At 37.6% G+C, this 19,056-nt stretch overlaps 1 long non-coding RNA gene across 2 annotated transcripts in view; it reads left to right on the top strand.

The window, feature by feature from the left end:
- The window catches only part of LOC148164880 (uncharacterized), a 36,115-nt gene extending 23,567 nt beyond the window's left edge, over positions 1 to 12,548 (top strand). The window contains exons 4-6 of one of the 2 annotated variants that reach the window (XR_015767784.1): positions 5,319 to 5,363; positions 5,992 to 6,737; positions 11,491 to 12,548. This is a non-coding gene — a long non-coding RNA (uncharacterized LOC148164880). Of the gene's footprint in view, positions 1 to 5,318; positions 5,364 to 5,991; positions 8,424 to 11,490 lie in introns of those variants that run through there. The other variant, XR_015767785.1, reaches the window with a different exon arrangement.
- Positions 12,549 to 19,056: the final 6,508 nt, after the last annotated feature.

The following is a 19,056-nucleotide window of genomic DNA, read 5'->3' as shown; positions in this document are numbered from 1 at the left end:
AATCATCATGGGGTGGTGTCATTCAGTCCTGAAACCATAAACATTAGCCACCCCAGAAGTCTTCATATATGGTATGGGAGAAAAGAAACAAGTTCCAAAGCAGTCTCATAAAACTGTTTTTTAAGCTGGTCATGAGGCCTGGATTCATAAACATAGTTCTCTTTCATCATCCGTTCCTTAGTTTCTCTCAGTTTTTGCTTGTACCTCACCTGAATGGGATTCTATTTTTTTAAGATTTTATTTATTTGAGAGAGAAGGAAGAGGAGCAAAGGGAGAAGAGAGTGGAGAGAACAGCAGAGGGAGATGCTTAACAGACTGAGCCACCCAGGTACACCCTGATAGGATTTTTTACCAGGTGGGGTGCTCCAACATTCTTTTTTTTTTTAAGTTTTTTTTTTTTGACACAGAGTAAGAGAGGGAACACAAGCAGGGGAGTGGGAAAGGGAGAAGCAGGCTTCCCACCCAGCAGGGAGCCTGATGCCGGGCTCAATCCCAGGACCCCGAGATCAGTGTCTACCCTTACCTCAGGCCATTGTCTTATAAAGTTCTTCTCAATGAAAGGATTTCCCTTTACTGTTGTGTTTCAGGGCCACTAATGAGTGATGGTGTTGTATAGTGACCACTCACACCCCAGTACTGCCAGCTCACTGCAGATCCTTTTGTGAATCAACAAGACCAAGGGGCGCCTGGCTGGCACAGTCGGTTAAGCGGCTGCCTCCGGCTCACGTCATAATCCCAGAGTCCTGGGATTGAGCCCCACATCCGGCTCCCTGCTCCACGGGGAGCCTGCTTCTCCCTCTGCCTCTCTCTGTCTCTCATGAATAAATAAATAAGAATCTTAAACAAACAAAATAAGACCGACACATTTTTCTCTTCATTAATTGCTCAGAGGAACTCTTTTGAAGCCAGTTTATATGGACTGGGAGAGAAGTGCTGAAGGAATATGGGCAGGTATTACTCGAATGAGTCACCTGCTCATTCAGTTTAGTTGTGACGGTGTTCCCAGTGTTGTAGGGAGTGGACTGCTGTTGCGTCCATCCAGTTGTATGGTTTGGTGAATCAGGTAACACCAGTTCATGATGGGTAGTTGATTATTCACGCAGTCACTTGATGTCCCATGGTCAGGTGTTCCATCTCTACCAGGTATCAGGAGCAAGTCAGGAGCTACTTTTCAACAAAACAAAACAAAACATTGGTCGAGGAAGATAGATCTTTACTCAAAAACCAAGGAATCGGTGGTGTAATTCTATTGGCACTCATCAGAAGCTTCATATAACATCTCTACCACATGAACTTCCATTACCATTGGATTTGCCCACTCATAAGGCCCAACTAGCAAGACAGTTTGCTCTGGGTTCCACTGAAAACTAGTTACCCAGAAAATAGGTTAGAAGGGGCCACCCAAATGTTCTATTTTGTTGTCTCCAGAACTCAAAAAGACCTGTCACAAATTTTGCCTTTTTCTTTATTGTGGTGGTGAAAAACAGAACAGTCACTCACTTGAATGGATAACCTAACATGTCTCAGGCCATCGGACCCCTAAAAACTTGTGGCAGGTCCTGGAAGTTTTACAGGATTTTTCTTGCACCTTCTGGCATGCATATGTGTTACCAAAACATGTAGAGTGCTTACCACTTCCTGCTCATTGGGTTCATTTAACATTCATTTCTGTAAGACCAGCGCAATATTCTATGATATAGCAAGATGATCAAAGTCCCTTCACACCAGAGAACAGAAAGTTGACACAGCCCTGCGACAAGACAGTAAGGGCTCACTATTATACCTGCCAGTTAAATGCCATCTATTTCTGACCTCCCTTACTAATTGGAATGGGGTGTACGGGGCACTTCCAGACCAAAACCTATATATCTTTTCAAAGTCTATATTAATTTTCTCCAATGAAGACCCCACACCTAGAACAGCAACTACAATTGGCATCTCTGCCTGATCAAACTCTTGCAGTAATCCAGTCATTCTTTACTACCCATCTGGTTTTTACACTGTCATTCTCTGTGACTCATCTCGTGACCACAAAGGGAATTTAAGTGGGAATGTGGTATGAATCACTATTCCAGCAGGGTGGCACTAATTTCTATGAGTTCCCCAGGATGTGGTACTTTTTGTATATGGTCACAGTGTAAGAGTGGTAGCAAGCAGTTATGAACTTCTACATGGCCCTTCCTACCATTACAGCACTCACTCCATTGGTCAGGAAACCAAAATGAAGATTGCTTCAGTTACTAAAATATATCTATTCTTACTACACATCTAGGACTGGAGAAATAACAATATGGGTCTCTCTGGACTCACTGTCACCCAGACTCAGGCCAAGACTACATCCATCACTTGACTTTCGCAGGCCTCTTATTTTAACCAGTTATCCAGGATGGGGTTTTGGGTCTCTAGGTATCAGTAGATATTAAGAGGCAGTATCTAATAAGCCTCAGGAGGTCTGATATTTTCCTTTCCTCAGTAAATGGCCACTAGAGAAGGATTAGGGCAGTGATCCCCTAACTTCTCACAGGATTTACCAGGGGACCTTTAAAAAATATCAATGCCTGGATCTCACTCCCTGAAATTATGATTTAATTGGTCTGAAGTGTGTTCTTTAGAATTCTCAGGTGTTCTAAAGTACAGACAGGTTTGGGAACCACTGGATTAGGGGAAGGTTCATGGTTATATAACCATGGCTGCATTGCTGGGTTATTTTTCAAAGGGACCCAGTCTCTCTCCATCATCAAGGAGTTCCAGGTCTGTGAACTGGACGGGAGGCTTATAATTTCACTATGACAACACAAGTTTAGAATTTTCCCACCTATATATGTCAAGCAGCACCTTACTGGGTTACTTAACCCATTTCATTTCTAGGGACTTTGTTATCATTTGGTCATTATCCCCCTTTCCCTGTAGGTCAAAACAATCTGATTAACTTCTCTTCTTTGACTTATTATGGTAATTGTGCCCACCATGTCTCGGGTGGCTATATGCCATCATGTAGCCTTTGCCACTTTGGGACTGTATTATTCTCTTTGAGATCAGGAAACAATTCTACCACAGCATTCATCACCATCATTCTGACAGAGAACAGACACTTCAGAGCTCTTTGGGAATGCTGATGCTCCTATCACCAAAGCATTTCTTAATGACTTGGTGAAAAGTGAGAATATCTACAGAGTCTTTGTATTCCCTCCTCTACAGTATGCCAGGGTATTACTGGCATTTTGAAATTACTACTTCAAATTTCATTTGTAGGCCACTTATTATTTGTAACCTGTTACTGAGCCCATGCCTCATCCTAGCAAACTATTAATGCCAATATATTAGATGTTGACTCTCAGGTGAGTACACCTGTGCCAATAAATTTGCCATGATAAGTAAAGCCTTATATTTATTCCCCCTTGGTGTAATATCCTTAGAACCCACTTCTATATATACTCCTCAGGCTCCTGCTGATCAAAACGGCAAGGTCTTTAACTTCTGTGTAGCTTATCTCTTGCCAGAGCAGGCCACATACTTCTCTGACTAGTATGTCTTTTGAGATTTAACTGGGGATACTGTGAGGTGGTGAAGGTAAGTTCTGAGAACAGGTATCAGCTTAGGAGAGAGCTGTCCCAAGTGCAATCACTGAAAGCCTCTATGCAGGGGAGGCTAGTTTCCTCAGAGAGCAAAGGAAGTTCAGAGGATATGCAGGGTCAGAGTTCTCAGCTTCATTCTTGTCTGCCCAAAAGTCCACATTCTATGTCTGGGCCCCACATCTTCCTCACCAATGCTCCATCCTTAGAGTAAGAAAACTGGAAGAATTGAGCATATAATTGGTACTACAAATCTACCTTATCTGCCCACTGATTATAGGAGATAAAGGACTCCTTCAAAGCTGCAGTGGAGGGGTTCTGACTCTCTCCATACGTTCTTAATTGTATTTTCATAGTTTTTACCTTCTTCTGTGTACATCCTGTTTAGGATCATAATTTTAAATTATGGATCCACAATTTTAAATTACTATGGTTATCACAGCGATACTTTCTTTTCACCTTCATTCTATCCCATGCTATTATAATGGCAATTATAATAGTACTGTAAATCATGGGTGTCCTGTGGTCCCTTTGTCTATAGCAATGAGGTTATCCCTGTGATTGATTTTAGTGTGTGTGTGTGTGTGTGTATTTAATTCAATCTCAGTGGGTCCATTTCCTGTAACTACTCTGGTACCAATTACTCTACCAGGGTTACAAAAAGAAACAGCACACTCAAAATAATTTAAGAATGAAAAAGATTGGTGTGCTCACTTCGGCAGCACATATACTAAAAAAAAATGAAAAAGATTGGTGAAACATGTTACATTAAAATCAAGAACTTTGTTTTTTCAAAAGATGCCATGGAGAAAATGAAATGACAAGCCATGCTATAGGAAAGGGTATTTGGTCAAGAATTCACATCCAGAATATATAAAGAAGTCCTAAAAATCAGTAAGAAAATGACCAACAGATATATGGGCAAGTGACTTGAACAAGGACTTCAAAAAAGAAGACTCTCCAAAGGGCAAATAACATAAAATGGTGCTCAACCTTAGTAACCATCAGGAACATGCAAATTATGCCCAAATGAAATGCCACTACACACCGATCAGAATGGCTAACGTTAAAAAGAGTGGTGATACCAAGTGTTGCCCAGGGTGTGGAGAACATGAAACTTTCATATACTGTTGGTGGGGATATAAAAAACATAAACTTTGGAAAACTGGCATTCTTTATAAAATGTGCACACACCTTATGACCAAGGAATTTTAATTATAAGTATTCTCTCAAAAGAAATGTCTTCCCATGCATACCAAGAGACACAGAATGTTCATGGCATCACTATTGGTTAATAGCCCCAATGTAGAAACAACCCAAACATCAATAATAGAACGGATATATTTGGTTCATTCATATAATGGAATATAGCAATGAATATGAACTACTTCTACAAACAATACAGATGAATCTCACATATATATAAAATAGACACTTAATCTCATTTATGTAAGATTGAAAACCAGGCAAAACTGGTCTATGGTTAGAAGCTGGGAGAGTGATTATATTGGGGAGGAGGGGCAGGATAGTTACTGAGAGGTTGCCTAAGAGGGTTTCTATGTAACCAGTAATACTCTATTTTCTGGGTGGTAGATACAGTGGTATGTTTATTTTTGATAGGTAGGTCATTTATTTCTGTAGTATGCTATATTTCAATTTTTTAAAAGAGTAGGCCTAAAAAGATTGGAACTATTTGTTTATGCTCCGTTGCCCCTCTCCATTAATTCAAATACTTCTTCTTTCAAGGTCCAGTTCCAATTCCGTATTTTACATGAAGCCCAACCACTCCAGGTAGAAGCAATTTATCTTTCTACATGGTTTTTACATCTTCTGGGAGGAAGTCTAACATAGTAGAAATAGTATGGGCTAAAGAGTTTGGCCTTTAATCTGTGAGGCAAAGTAGGAGAGTGAGAGTGATATGGTCATTTTTGTATCTGCCCATCATGAACTTGTTTAACCAATTTTACTTATTTTAAAAAATATTTACTTAACTGAGGGGGGAGGGGCAGAGGAAAAGGGAGAGAGAATCTCAAGCAGACTCCCCACTGAATGCAGAGCCCAACACAGGGCTCAATCCCATGACCCATGAGATCATGATGTGAGCTGAGACCAAGAGTCAGACGCTCAACCAACTGAGCCACCCAGGCACCCCACCAATTTAACTTACATTTCTTTGAATATGTGGGCAAATATAAAACTTTACATATACATATAAGTATATCATATGATAGACTGTTAAAATATTTGCTCCCAGTGAATCATGCCACCTTTGTTCATGCTTTTTTACAGTGTGCCTTTGCAGGAATAGATAATTTTGGGGGAAAAAAGTCCCTCTTCCTTTTTTACCTAGCTCACCAAAGTCTGTTGTAGCAAAAACTACTATTGTCTCTCAATGTCCTTTCTTCTCTTCTTCCCCCAGTTTTAGCTTTGGAAACTGCCACATAACTAAGGACTGTATCTCCTAGTCTCCCTTGAAAGTGTGGCCATATGACTACATTCTGACTGATGGGCTGTAAGTGGAAATGATGGCTGCAACTTCTATGGCATGTCCTTAAGAGGAAAAGGTAGACAGAACAAAAGGTATTTGTAGTTTAAAAAAATTTAACACAGGTTGCCAGGCTGCTTTGCAAGTAGGTTGAAAAAGTTCACCTTTCTACCAGCAATGTAAAACAATACCTTTCACCTGAATCCTCACTAGCAAGAGGTCATTTAAAATTTTGCCCATGGGCGCCTGGGTGGCTCAGTTGGTTAAGCGACTGCCTTCGGCTCAGGTCATGATCCCGGAGTCCCGGGATCGAGTCCCGCATTGGGCTCCCTGCTCAGCATGGAGTCTGCTTCTCCCTCTGACCCTCTTCCCTCTCGTGCTCTCTCTCTTTCTCTCTCTCTCAAATAAATAAATAAAATCTTTAAAAAAAAATAAAAAATAAAATTTTGCCCAGTCTGAGATGTTTCACCTCACTTATAACAGGAGGAATGCATAATAAGACTATACTAAGATTAAACATTTTCACTTTTCAGTCTCAAATCCAAAGGTTTGGTCACATACTCTAACGACAATGCTATATACATTCTCAACTGTTCTTTATACAACACCTACGGAGGGAAATTTGGCAGTATCATCCAAATTACACAAGAAATAAATGCTGGTGTGAATGCAGAGAAAAGGTAACCTTTATGCACTGTTGGTGGGAATATAGATAGATACAACCACTATGGCAAACAGTATGGAAGTTCCTCAAAAACTTAAAAATAGAACTATCATATGACCTAGCAATTACACTTCTGGGTATTTATTCAAAGAAAATGAAAATGCTCCAAAAAATATATGCACCCCCATGTTCACTGCAGCATTATTTACAATAGCCAAGATATGGAAACAACCTAAGTGCACATTGAAAGGTGAATGCATAAGGGAAATTAGTATATATGGAATAAATACATCATGGAAATAAAAGCCAAAGCATAAGGAATATAGTCAATGATATTGTAAAAGCACTGTATGGTGACAGATGGTAGCTACACTTGTAGTGAGCATAGCATAATGTACTAACTTGTCAAATAATTATGTTGTACACCTGAAATTCATGTAACATTGTGGATATCAACTATCCTCAAAAATAGTAAAAAAAAAAAAAGAAAGAAAAATACATGATTGAATTTTAGAGGGAAAAAAAGAAAGGAGATGTAGTATACATATACAATGAAGTATCGTTCAGCCATGAAAAAGAATGAAATCTCACTATCTGCAACATAGATGGACCTCAAGGGCATTATGTTACATGAACTAAGTAAGATTGATAAAGACAAATACCACATGATCTCACTTATATGTGGAATGTAAAAACAACCAACCAACCAGCCAAGCTCAGAGATAAGAGAACAGACTGGTGATTGCCAGAGGTAGGGTGGGCAAAATGAGTGAAGGGGGTCAAAAGGTACAAACTTTAAGTTACAAAATAAACAAGTCATGGGGATGGAATGTACAGCACAGTCACTCTAATTAATAATACTGTATTGCATATTTGAAAGTTGCTAAAGGGAGTAAATCTTAGAAAACTTAAAAGTTCTCATCACAAGAAAAAATATTCTGTAACTATGGTAATTAGACTTGTGGTGATCATTTTGCTGTATATACAAATATCAAATCATTATGCTTTACACATGAAACTAATATAAGATTTTATCAGTTATAACTCAATTAAAAAAAAAGAACACTATGACAGGAACAGCGAGACTGCAGAAGGGGAAAAGAAAGAAAGAAAAAGCTCTAGGAAGATACATGAGAAAATTGTAAAAGTAGTGGGATCGATGGCATTTGCATGGGAAATGGTGGATGGAATATACATGTGGGAAACTTCAACTCAAAACATAAATCTAGATCTATCTAGATACACACTCCCCCCCCACCATCTGAATGAATTACCTACTCAAAAAGTATTTGCCATAAAGTGAATTCCCTAGTTTCCTTTATGTGATTTTTGCCAAGTCAATTTACCTGCCTGATTCTTTCTTCAACTGTAAAACAGGGCTAAGATACACTTCACAGTACTTTGTGAGCACTTATATTAGATGTGTGTGTAGCTCAGTGCTGGTCACATAATAAGCATTTAATAAATGTTAAAGTAAGAAATGGTTTGTAAGTCTGTTAGGCCTAATTGGCATCTAATTATTATTTAAATTTGCATGTCCCTGATTTCTCCTGATTCTGAGCATCTTTTCACATTTGGATTTATTCTTTGCTGAGTTCATATTCTTTGCCCATCCATTTTTCTGTTGAATTACATGTTCCCTTAATGTGAATTTCTAAGAGCACTTTGTATATTATAGATATTAAACCTCCATATGAGTATTTTTCTAAATTTACTGCATATCTATTAACCTTAATTATAACTTTTTTATGCAGGCTATTTTTTATATATTGACAAATGTCTATCTTTTTTGAGAAGAATGTGTATTCTGCTGTTTTGGGGTGAAGTATTCTATAAATGTCAATTAGATCCAGTTGACTGATGGTAATACAAAGTTCAACTATATCCTCACTGATTTTCTGCCTGCTAGATCACTCAATTACTGAAAGAAGGTTGTTGAAATCTCCAACCATAATAGTGGATTTGTCTATTTCTCTTTGTAGTTCTATCCATTTTTACCTTAGCTTTTTTTAATGTTCTGTTGTTAGATGTACCATTAAAGGTTGTATCTTTTTAGAGAATTGACACCTTTATCATTATGTAATGCTCCTCTCTATCCCTGATAATTTTCCTTGTTCTGAAGTCTGTTTTGCCTGAAGATAGCAACTATATAGCTTTCTTTTGATTAGTATTAGCTAGGCAGGTATTTCTTCATTCTTTTACTGTTAACCTGTGTCTTTACATTTAAAGTTGGTTTCTTATGTATGATTCCTGAGAAAATGGAGCATTAGTAAGGGCTGTGGGCTTCTTCCCTCCAAATCAACCCTGGGTAACTACAGAAATAAGGAAGCAAGGGCTTGAAGAATAAGATAAAAAACTGAGAAAACCCTAATAAGGGTTAGGAGTAAGTTTTTACATTTTGTTCCTGGCACTTGCCTCCACTGCTTTGAGACAGTCAGTGCCAGACAACTGATAGTTCCAGATACCATTAGCAAGAGCTTCCCAGTATAGAATAATACAAAGGGTCTGTTGAAGGGAGTTGCTGATGAAAAAGAGTGTGGGGCCCGTCAGATACTCTAGATTACTGAGACATTCACTCCCCTATTCTTCCCCCAAACCTTTAGGGTTTTGGTTGATTATAAGGGCCTTCTCCTAGGCAACAGAGATAGAGCTCTCTGCTCTCTAATCTTTAAACTTGTGGGAAGGGATAAAAACTAGGGTCTGCCCTTTTTCTCTTCCTCCATATCTGTGATCAGAAAGGGTAGTAGGAGAGGGGCACCTGGGTGGCTCAGTCAGTTAAGCGTCTGCTTTCAGCTCAGGTCATGATCTCAGAGTCCTGGGATGGAGCCCCACATCAGGCTCCCTGCTTCTCCCTCCCCACTGATCCTTGCTCGTGCTCTCTCTAGGGTGCTCTCTCAAATAAATGCAATCTTTAAAAAAAAAAAAGTGTAGTAGAGAACATAAGCTTGTGAACCAATTATCTACACACCTGAGGAGTATGATCACTATGTAACACAACAAATTACATAACATATACCAACTGAGGCAGAATTATAGGCATATATTTAATTTAAAAAATGTTTTAAGAGGGGCGCCTGGGTGGCTCAGTCGTTAAGCGTCTGCCTTCGGCTCAGGTCATGATCCCAGGGTCCTGGGGTCGAGCCCCGCATCGGGCTCCCTGCTCCGCGGGACGCCTGCTTCTCCCTCTCCCACTCCCCCTGCTTGTGTTCCCTCTCGCTGTTTCTCTCTGTTAAATAAATAAATAAAATCTTTAAAAAAAAGTTTTAAGAATTTAAAAAAACAATTCAATTAATCATCCAACAAAATTTTACTGAGCACCTACTAGTGTCAGGCACTGAGGATTCATCAGTGAGCAAGACAGACAAAAATCTTTATTCTTGTGTATTTTATTTTCTAGTGGTAGGAAATGGCACATCAAACAACTTATCTAACTAAGGAATAAGCCATTTTAGGAAGTAATATTTGCTACAAAAATAAAGTAGGATAACGCCGATTGGGATTGCTGAAAAGGGTCACGATTTTAAAATGAAACTAAGCCTAAAATACGAATCAAGAGGATGCTGAGTGGGAAGTTAGTAATATATAAAAAAGGAACAAGAAATAATTAAAAAGCCATGGGAGAATATTAGGTATGGAAATAGGGGCTTAAAGAATATCACAGATAAAATAAAATTTAAAAAAGATCATAGATGGATAAATAGCAGGGTTGATCAGATCTTATGATGCTTTTGAGGTACAGAATATTTTTATGTAGCTAAAATCTCTAGATTTTTTTCCCTTGTGGTTCCTAGGGCTTTCATGTTTGAAAAACATGACATTTAAAATATTTTAAATTACAAAATAATATTTGTACATGGTAAGACATTCACACAAAATAGAAGTAGAAAGTAAAAGACATCAACACCCCTCCCGTTATCCTTTACATAGAGGTAGTCATTTTTCTATGTATCCTTCCAGAAATTTTCTATGTATAATCAAATATGTATATATACATGGTTTAAAAAATTTATAAATAGAATACATATTTTCTGCAGCCTGCTTTTTCTTTTCCCACATTTGGATCTACTCCAGAGATTGAGGTTTTAAATGACAGTAAGAATTTCTTTTAGGAGGTAGAATTATAGAGATAATAAAAAGATCAGTGGGTAAAAAAAAAACAAAAGAGAGAGATCGGTGGTTGCCAGGGATTGGGGGAGAGTAGGGATGAACAACGGAGAACACAGGGCATTTTTAGGGCAGTGAAACTATTCTGTATGATCCTATAATGTTGGATACATGACATTATGCATTTGTCAAAACCTACAGAACTGTACAAAACAGAGTGAACCTTAATGTAAGGTATGTATGGACTTTAGTTAATACTAATGTATCAATATTGGTTTATCAATGGTAACAAATATACCACACTAATACAAGATATTAATAATAGGAGGAAATGTATGTGTGTGTGTGTGTGTGTGTGTGTGTGTGATGTGGGAATTCTGTATTTTCTGCCCAATTTTTCTGTAAACATAGAACTGCTCAAAAAAAAACCTATTAAATTTCATTTAGAAAAACTATTTTGTAAACTATTTTTGTAAAGCCTTGTATAAGATATTTTAGAGTTGGAGGCTAGCGGAGGCTAGAGGTCAAATATTAGGCGGGTTGTTGCTATGGTCCAAGCATAAACTGATTAGTTCTAAGGTGGCAAATTAAATTACTTTGAAAAGATTTGCTAATACTGCACCTTATAAGTCTTAAGTGGAATTTACTGTGTTCTTTTGTTTTAGTAGGCTCCACGCCCAGCATAGAGCCCAACATGGGGCTTGAACTCACGACCCTCAGATCAAAACTTGAGCTGAGATCAAGAGTCAGATGCTTAACTGACTGAGCCACCCAGGAGCCCCAGAAGTCTTAAGTGGAATTTAAAGTTTGTGATTTAAAGAAGTAATCTGTCAAAAATATTATGTTAATCAGGAGTAGCAAAAAAACCCCAATATGCTTTTTTTTCTTTTTAAAGATTTTATTTATTTGAGAGAGAAGAGCACACAGAGCACAGGAGCGGGGCGGGGGGGGCAGAGAGCGGGAGAAGGAGAGTCCCCGCTGAGCAGGAAGCTCTATATGGGGACCGATCCCAGGACCCTGGGATCATGACCTGAGCCGAAGGCAGATGCTTAATTAACCGATTGAGCCACCCAGGCATTCCCTCCACCCCCACAAAAAAAACCCAATATGCTTAAGAATTATAAGAACAAAAAGGAAATATGGCTGAAAAGATGTGAATAGCCATAACTGACATGCTGCATATTTTTTAAGTTAACAGGACATGGAGGAGTCAGGAAATAATTCATCTACTACACTTGGTATTGCTTATATTCTTAAACCATTTATTTCCAGGTTTTTATAACCTAGATATGTCTTTAGCAAATCAGTCATTAACAAGATATTACACTGGGTGCTTTTAATCTAAATAGCATGATTCCATACAAAATTCAGCCATCTCGGATTTATTCTGTGCACAACAGTATTATCACAAAGCATTAGTTTCCTGTTTTCTTTACTGCCTAATTCATCACACTTAGAGTAAGCTAGTTCCATAAACTGATGTAAATAAGAATCTGTTCTATTATTTTAATGATCACATATCAAGATTACAGTAAATATGGAATTTTTACGGCAAAAAAGGTGGCTTCCAAAAGAGAAAAATGTCAAAGGTCTACAGAATCAAGCTTTTTATTATGTATGCATATATCTATGTTTGTATTTACTTCTTAACTGTAATCTTTTTCTAGTCAATGACTGCAAAGTGGTATCTCAATAAAGTCCCTTACCATGGTTTGATTCACAACTTTTCAACTTTATAATGATGCAAAAGCAATGTGCATTCAGCAGAAACCATACTTCCAATTTTGATTTAGGATTTTCTTCTGGGCTAGTGATATGTGATAATGAAAGCACGAAATCACCAGCATCAACAACCAATACATGTATAGCTATTCTGCACCAATACAACTATTCTGTTTTCACCTTCAATACAGTATTCAATAAATTAGGTGAGATATTTGTTATAAACTAGGCTTTGTTTTAGATGATCTTGCCCAACTATAGGCTAATACAAGTGTTCTAAGCACGTTTAAGGTAGGCTAGACTAAGCTATGATGTTCTTTAGGTTAGGTGTATTAAATGCGTTTGCTACTTAACAATATTTTCCACTTCTGATGGGTTTGTTGTGGCATAACCCCACCATAAAGTGAGCAAGAACTTTACACACTCATAGAATTATAAGTAGAAAGGCTTTTTCAAGGCTCACTCTGTTCCACCACATGCCTCTAGGAATTTCCGATTAGGCAATTCTATATACTGCTTGTTTTTAGTACCAGGAAGTATTATGGAAGATGATTTTAAAAGTTTTACCATATGTTTTTAATTTACCAATGCCACTTTTGTTTCTCTAATTTTGCTTTTATTCCCAGTTTGCTACATTTCCCCTTAGAACTGTGGGTAGCGCAAGCAGTTAAAAACGTGGTTCCTCATGAAGAAAGGGGAAGTATAATGCGACACCAAACACCAAAATCAAAATACTCTTTTTAATAAGTTTTGTTTATCCCTTTAAAAATGTTTGAATAAACTGATAAGTTTAAGAAAAAATCTTTTTAAAAATTTGCTTAGTTTCTGATGTAATAATCATTCATTTAACCCCAACCTACAGCCCAGAAGGGTAAACCTGCAAATAATTTGTTCAGACATAACAGGCATATCTAAGAGATATTGTGGGTTCAGTTCCAAACCACCAGAATAAAGCAGATCTCTCAATAAAGCGAGTCAAATAAATTTTTTGGTTTCCCAGTGCATATAAAAGTTATGTTTACACTATACTATAGTCTAAACGTGCAATAGCATTAAGTCAAAAGAACAATGTACAAGCCTTAATTAAAAATCCTTTATTACTAAAAATGCTAAACATCATCTGAGCTTTCAGTGAGTCATAATCACTGATTACAGATCACCAAGACAAATAATAATAAAGTCTGAAATATTATAAGAATTACCAAAATGTGACAGACACACAAAAGGAGCAAATGCTGTTGGAAAAAATGGTGCGGATAGACTTAACTCTGTGCAGGGTTGCCACAAACCTTCAGTTTGTAAAAAATGCATTATCTGTGAAATGCAATAAAGTGAAGCCCAATAAAAAGCTAGGCTTGTGTTAGGTGTTCCGGTAATTCCATCTTAACTGTTCCATTCCATCAACCTGCAATTCCTTTATCTCTCTCTTATTTTGGGTTTCATATTTCCTTACATGCGCTATTTTTTCTTGATTTAATCCTCATTTAGGTGACACACATTCTCCATTAGCTTCTTGGGAAAGGATGTAGGAAGTGTGTATTTTCTGAGACCTTTTGGGTTTGAAAGTAACTTTATTCTAGCCTCATAATCAGGTTGGCCTATATAGAATTCTGTATTAGAATTAATTTTCCCTCAGAATTTTGAAGCACTGCTCTATTATCCTTTTGTTTCCAGAGTTGCTACTGAGAAGTCCAATACATTTACCTTTGTGTGCATCATACGAAACCTGTTTTGTTCTCTCTACGAACCTGTACAATCTACTCTTTGTCTCTCTACTTGCTATCTTTGTAGAGTGTAGTAAGGGAAGAAGGAGATACACAGAAGTCCAGAAATCCGCATGGGGTTCCCTTAAGCATTTTATATTTCCAGCAATCTTAATAAGACCCCCAAGAGTCACATGTGATTTGCACTGACACACTGCACTATCATCACACTAGCCACTCAGCCCTACAGCAGCCACTGTAAAAAACCAAGTGCAGCTAAAATAAACAAGATGTGCTAACAGTGATATAAAAACATAATTATGACAGTGACAGAAGATAACACAACTGTGCATGTGTATGTGTCAGGTGGGTTTAGTTGCTTTCTATGTATTAATCCACTGAATTAGTATATGCAATACAATCTTAAGAGGTAGGTATTATTTATATTCTTACAGATCACGTAATTTATTTTGGCAGAGCCAGAATTCTAGTCTAAACAGCCTAGCTCCAAAGTCCATGGTCTTAACTGTTACGTTATACTACCTTCTAGTAGTAGGTGGTAGTAGTTTTTTGTTGTTCGTTATATTATAGCTTTTAAATATCTTTTCTTGACAAAATAAAAAGTTGGCAAACCTATGTTGATTATATCAATTAAAAAACTTATCGGTGAAATCTAAAAGCCTGGAGATCACCAGTTTGTGGGGCCAGTAGAGAGCAAGAAAAATGAAAATTTGAGAAGATAACTGATGAAGCAAGGTCTTGGAGGATGAGCTCTAGAACATGGGATGCAGAAGCCTTGGCGAGTAGGGCAGACGCTAATTATATGAGAAATTACAGCCACGTTTAGAGATGCTGGTGAGGGGAGCTTATCTGTTAACTAAAATTCAGGGTCATCGAAGCTCAAAATAAGCCTGGTAGTGACAACTAGAAGGCTTAATAAATAATGTAAAATAGTGAAGATTTGAAGGAATGATAAAAGTAAATAAATCCAGGAATGGGCTGACAGACTAGAAAAAGATGGTTTCAACACTAAATATCTTGATAAAGTCAAATAAGTTCAATAGGAGTAAGGGAGTGGAAGGTGTATAAAGAGATATACAAGGTTGTGGTCAGAAGGTGGTATTTCTGAATTTAAGATCTCAAAGCCAGAGTAAAGGCTCATTCATTGGATGATGATGATGATGATACAGATGACAGTAACCATTCATTAAGCACATGAAAACTATTAATTATATCTAGTCATAACAACCATTAATATCAGCATATTAGAGAAACTGAGGCTCTAACAAATTTTCAATAAAACTCAATTTTAAGTTTTTGCAATGGATCTTAACAAGATAACTCTAAAATTCATATAGTTATCTATAACTGGCATTTCCAAGATAATTTTGAAGAAAATATGTGGATATTAACTGTTGTTAATATCCTCCTGGGCATTAACTTACTATAAAGCTGTAGCAATTTTAATAGTGTGTTAATGTCACAAAAGTCCTACAAATCGACTGATGGAAAAGAATAAACTACCCACAGATGTGTGGGAACCTGCTTTGAAATCGGTGACATTTAAGTTAAACTATTCAATAAATGCTTCTAGAACAATTGTACGTATATAAATAAAACAAAATAAAATTAGATCTCTATCTCATGCACAAGAATAAGTTGATTAAAAACCTAAATGTGAAGAATAAGAGCTTTAAACTTTTAGTAAAAAGACAGATAAAAATCTTTATTTGAGGTAGGAAAGGATTTCTTTAGATACCCAGAGTACAAAATATAATGGAAAAGATAAATCTGACTACATTAAAACTAAATTTCAGTATTAGAAAAGACACCATAAACAAAGGTCAAAGAAAAGGCTTAGACTGGAAGAAAATAGGCAACCAATATAACCAACAAGGTATTATTTTCCAGAAAATATAAATCAACGAAAAAGATGAGCAAAGCATTAGCAAAATGTGTAAAGATACATGGAGATGTCCAGGAGCATTTGGGATTTACAGTACAAGAGAACTCGGGGGCGCCTGGGTGGCTCAGTCATTAAGTGTCTGCCTTCGCCTCAGGTCATGGTCTCAAGGTCCTGGGATTGAGCCCCACATCATGCTCTCTGCTCCGCGGGAAGCCTGCTTCTCCCTCTCCCACGCCCCCTGCTTGTGTTCCCTCTCTCGCTGTCAAATAAAATCTTTAAAAAAAAGAGACAAATCTGGGCTGGAGAGATCTGGGCTACATCACCTTATTGATCACATTTGAATTCATGGGACTAAATGAGCTTATAGAAGGAAACTAGTTAAGAAATTAGAGACTTGGGTCTAGCTAGGACAGTTGTAGGCAGAGGATTTACTGATCCTCATTCAAATTCTTAACACTAATAACTCCTTCAGCTTTATTCACATATTATTTTGTCTGGCCTTTTCTAACCATAAAATACCTTTATGTCTTTATTTTTTTAAAGATTTTATTTGACAGAGCGAGAGCAGGAACACAAGCAGGGGGAGTGGGAGAGGGAGAAGCAGGCTTCCCGCTGAGTAAGGAGCCGAATATGGGGCTCGATCCCAGGACTCTGAGATCATGACCTGAGCCAAAGGCGGACGCTTCACAACTGAGCCACCCAGGCGCTCCTTTATGTCTTTTAAAGATGGCATCTAAATACAAAAAATAAACACTAATAAAACCAGATTTTGTAGGACACCATGTCAGAAAGTGGTTAGATAAGCCTGTCACTTCTGTGTAGGATATTATTTTCAGCCCCTCTGTTTCATGTACTGCCAAGAAGGCAGGGCTGTGGAAATGAAATGCAAAATTAAAAAATATGAATGAAACAAGATTTAAATTTTAAAGTAAAAGGAATCAAAGAAAATATTCCCTAAAATACACAAAAAGAATTTTATTGGGGGGGTTAGGAAACTATCACCTTTTATACATTAATGTAGTTCGTGTAATGCATCTTCTCTAAATTTTAAGATATGAGAGAAAGAAGAAAGAAACAAAGAGGAAGAAAGATAAAAGATAAGACAGATATGTGGATAACCCACGCACTACATTTCTTCTACCTGGAAATAGCAAACCAGCTATCCACATAAACTGCTCAGGAAAGCCATTCACAAAAGAACTACATGCTGTAGAATTCCTTTTATATGAAGCCCACGAACATGCAAAGCAAGACAGAATAGTAGTGGTGGTGGTTGTAGGGGGACATGGTTGGAAGGGGCACAAAGAAGCTCTCTCGGGTATTGGATATATTCTATATATATTGATCACATCAAATTGTACCTTTGGCTCTCGAACATTTTACTATGCTGTATCTCTTAACTGAAGTATTTATTTTTTAATTTCTTTAAAGAAAAACCTTAGAAGCCTAAAAATCTCACTCAACACAGCTCGTTTTGCCCTTGTCAAGGCTACAAAGCCTCTAAGAAACAAATATTTAGGGGCTAACGCCAAGCCTTTCTTCCCCTAATTTGCCTCACTCCCAACCCACTCGTAGGTCAATCATCTCCCCAAGGGTACTTCTACATCTGATCACAGAGATTAAAGATAACCTGTAAAAGAACAATCCAGAGGACAAAGATACCTGAGAATATCATATTCATAATAAACAAGCTTCAGGGTCCTTCTTTCACCAAACCAAAAGTAAGCTCCCAAAAGGAAATTTAAAAGAAACCCTACTGTAAACAACCTTTTGATCATCACCTTGTATATAACCTTCTATATTGCTCTGGTTCATGACCTGTATCTAAACATCTTCATTGAATTTCCATTGTATTTTGAACAGGGTAAAATGATAGAAAATTGGTTTATCTAGATTTCAGCTAACTCTCTTACTGACGGTTATCTTTTTTTAGTGAAAAACCATCACATATTAAAAGAGTCCAGAGAAGGACTTTAAAAAAATGTCTTCCCTTTCTCACTTTAAAATGAAAATATCCAGGGAAAAATAAAGAGAAAACGTATTTATTACAACTGGCTGTTATATTAAGTCGCACAAAATGAAATACTGCACCATGAGCAGTTCGTTGGTATTGCAGGTTATTGGTCAGGTGGAGTTCAGAACGGTAAGGTAAGGAGGCACCGCATTAAGATAGCACACCACATACACAACATGCAATCAGCAAGCGCATTACTTCGGATATTTCAGTTCAGTAAAAAGAGGAAACAAAGTCATGTCAAGGAAAGTGCTGCAAGGAAGTGAAGCTGTCTCCTTTCTTCATTTTTTAAAAAAAATTATTAATAAACAATTAAATTTAAAGATCTTCACGGATACTTTAGCTTGTAGCAGAAATCCTACAACATAAAAGTCACTTGAAAGGTTTGTATTCTTTTACCACTTTCCTAGTTTTAGTTAACTGAAAAAAGAAAAAAGATCTGCAGAAGGAACTGAAAGTATCTAAAGGACTATCACAGGTCATATCTAAGGAGCAAAAAAAAAAACCAACAAAACACTCAGGGTTGCACAAAACTACCGAGTAGCTAGCTTTGAGTAGTTAGTCGTTTAGGTATTTTCACTTCTTTTTTAAAAAACCTGGCTTGTAGGGGTGAGGGAACGGAGTTAGGCACCGCCGAGTAAATGCGGAGGGTGCTCTTGGTGAATATGCAATCCTAGGGCCATGGCACCCGACCGGTTCCGGGAAGAAGGGGCCGGGACGAGAGGGGCTGAAGAAAAAAGCGACGCCAGGAGAAACTCACTTTTGAAAGGCACTTTCCGGTTACAAAGCACTCTCACATGCTTTATCTCATCGGACACTGTATCCTTTCTGTTGGCCTCGAGCGTCTACGGATGTAAAGGGCCCAACATGAACGTAGGCCCTCTTC

Source organism: Eumetopias jubatus, unplaced genomic scaffold, assembly GCF_037043125.1.
Source record: "Eumetopias jubatus isolate StellerSeaLion01/CBP00866 unplaced genomic scaffold, mEumJub1_p1.0 scaffold_2, whole genome shotgun sequence".
Taxonomy (NCBI): Eukaryota; Metazoa; Chordata; class Mammalia; order Carnivora; family Otariidae; genus Eumetopias; species Eumetopias jubatus.
Note: the sequence above shows the minus strand (reverse complement) of the source record. Positions and strands in the feature narration are given on the sequence as shown.